This window comes from Panulirus ornatus, chromosome 13 (assembly GCF_036320965.1).
Source record: "Panulirus ornatus isolate Po-2019 chromosome 13, ASM3632096v1, whole genome shotgun sequence".
Taxonomy (NCBI): Eukaryota; Metazoa; Arthropoda; class Malacostraca; order Decapoda; family Palinuridae; genus Panulirus; species Panulirus ornatus.
In genome coordinates this window covers 2,015,070-2,018,033 of record NC_092236.1, presented here as the reverse complement: position 1 = coordinate 2,018,033, position 2,964 = coordinate 2,015,070, and the positions used below count along the sequence as shown (strand labels likewise).

At 46.0% G+C, this 2,964-nt stretch overlaps 1 protein-coding gene across 2 annotated transcripts in view; it reads right to left on the bottom strand.

The window, feature by feature from the left end:
• Positions 1-406, bottom strand: part of LOC139752657 (GATA-binding factor C-like) — a 95,175-nt gene extending 94,769 nt beyond the window's left edge. For both annotated transcript variants that reach the window (XM_071668415.1, XM_071668416.1), the window contains exon 1: positions 1-406. This exon is cut by the window's left edge and continues 187 nt beyond it. The gene's annotated coding sequence lies outside the window, so the exon portion shown is untranslated.
• Between the last annotated feature and the right edge of the window lie 2,558 nt (positions 407-2,964).

Here is a 2,964-nt window from a genome sequence, read left to right as displayed (position 1 = left end):
CACTTGAGAACTGTACAGTCCAGGTGAAGCACAGGTGGTGGTACAGGTGGTGGTGGTAGGAGGCGGTACAGGTGAAGGTTCCTCAGGAGTGGTCAGTGCGAGACGGACCGACCGATAACCCTTCCTGCCGTGCGGGGCTCCTCTCATGTGCATCTGTCTGCCAGAGCTTCGGGCGTCTGCCGGATCTCTGACTACATTGCGGTGTTTAGATGCAACTGACAGTCTCTACCAATCCTTATATCCCCCACAGTTAATCACCTAATCGATGAGATCGACGGGGCGGCAGAGGATAGAGGAGGGATTCGTTCGCTCCTAATCGTCACTGCGGGCTAAGGGAGGATGAGGTAACCCAGCACACCGTCGACACAACTGACGACCGGTCCAAATACAACACCACTAAGACCTGGGTCTCCAGCCTGCCCGAGCACCGCACACACACACAGCATTTGCGATGTAATCACTTCTTGTGGGCGTATCCGAAGAGGCTGCAGGCCGGCCCTCCGCCTTTCACTGGCCAATCGTCGATGGGAATTCGGCGAAACTCCGCCCGTAACGTACGAAGACGCCACACACGGCCGGTGCTGCCCCCGCTCTCCCTGCCTCACTCTCTGCCTGGCCAGCTGGTGGAATGCACGACTCTCACCGCCCTTGCACACGCTCTCCTCCACGCACACACATGGACGTACACACACACACACACACATGTGCATTTACGGCTTATTTGCGTGAGGGAGAACATTAATCGCACACACAACACTGTGGACTCTGTATTGTGAACACTGGCTGGACTGGCCTGGAAGAATTCAACTTTATGTATACATGTATTTGTGCATGTGTGTTATGCTATGCTACAGTCTGTCTGTACGTACGGGTAATTGGTACGATAGTCTGTTCAAGTAGGAGGCTTCGTCATGTACATTAAGTGACAGGGAATCAAACATTTATTAATGAATATGAAAATGGATCATACACACTAGAATCCACCAGGTTGTGTACATACAGATACAAGGGCCCACAATAGTATGTGTACGTTACTACTTGCACAAAAGGACACATACCGTCACATGCATTCTCACTCTAGTACCATACTGACACTTAAGCTTACATCACTAGCGACACATTGGTACAAATCATGACTAACAAATATATAGTAGTAAGCACACACTGACACAGGTTGAAGAACAAGTATGTACTCAGTAGTTCACCATGTGCACACAGGTTACGTGTCGCTGCACATAAGAATGCAGTATGAGTACACATTTTTTCTTACATTTATTTCCAACATAACAAACCTGGTACAAATACACAAATGTACAAGCATACATCAATGCATGAATTTTTGTTGCTCAGGTGTTCGCACAAAGGGTGGCACACAGCTGAACATCGGCACATGTACATTACAGTATTACAATGTGATACCTACGTTTTGTTACAAACACTTGAGGCACTGGAACAAAAGTGGTCAAGGACATATATTAGCATAACCATACGACTGACTGTAGGCGGATATTGCTACATTGCGTTGCTACATGCAATGCCTCAAATGCGTATACTTGCTGTCAAAACAAACTCTCTCTCTCTCTCTCTCTCTCTCTCTCTCTCTCTCTCTCTCTCTCTCTCTCTCTCTCTCTCTCTCTCTCTCTCTCTCTCTCTCTCTCTCTCTCTTCATTTCTTAGTGGATTCAGGAACGTCGATACAGAGCAGTTGTATCGAACTGGGAGGCACCGGTAGTTCAGACGACACTGCAGAACTTCAACCAATGAGGGGAGTCAGGCAAGATGTTCGCATGTTCATTAACAAAGTATTGGATGAGAGAAACAAACATCATAATGACGTGGGAACACTAAGGCCATTACAGATCTTAAGAAACTGTTCATTTGAGACGTAACAGTGTAAACCTCATTCATCACATATATAAGCACCTTACTGCACACAGTTCACACATGCAGGCGATTAGTATACACTGAAATATGCACACACAAGATGTATGACCCAGTGATACCCATGTATACACAATGACAAACGACGGTACACACGTACAAACACACAGTGATACGTGTACGTATATCCACACTGCACATGATACGTGTATAGCATACATACACTGGTATACACGTGCAGTGGTACCCAGAGTGAAATCAGTAAATACTGGTGTACTGAAATACACACATTTAGGTACACAGTGACACAGGACACTTACTAGATCCTGCATACATGGATTAATATCTTAGCATACATATATACTGCTCGTGCCTTACATCTTCAGATAGTGGTACACACACACATACACTCACACACACACACACACACACACACACACACACACACACACACACACACACACACACACACATACTTTACCTCTAGCACTTACACACGCAAATATATATTGATACACCCACTGTACAAAGGCACTCACCAAGAGATACACTCACTGTTGCATTACTCACACTCACCTATATGATCACACTCACTAATGCACTAACACACTCACGTTTGAGAATACACTGAAGACATCGGTATACATACTAAAGTACTTGCATTGGTGTGCATTCAGTAGGTCACACAACAGTGCATGCATTTAGATATTTGTCTGTGTAGACTCTCTCTCTCTCTCTCTCTCTCTCTCTCTCTCTCTCTCTCTCTCTCTCTCTCTCTCTCTCTCTCTCTCTCTCTCTCTCTCTCTCTCTCTCTCTCTCTCTCTCTCGTGTATAGCTTGTGTTCTTTCCTGGGGTGATACAAGTTCGTCGATCTTGTGTAAACAGCTCTGGTGAGGTAGTGATGCTCCCCCTCACACAATCACTGCCCGAGGCCTGGCTATCCACACTCCCTCGTGGCCTGGCGACCCACAGTCCATCGCGGTCTGGCTGCCCACACTCCCCTAATGCCTAATTGCCCACACCCCCTCGTGCCCGGTAATATATATATATATATATATATATATATATATATATATATATATAT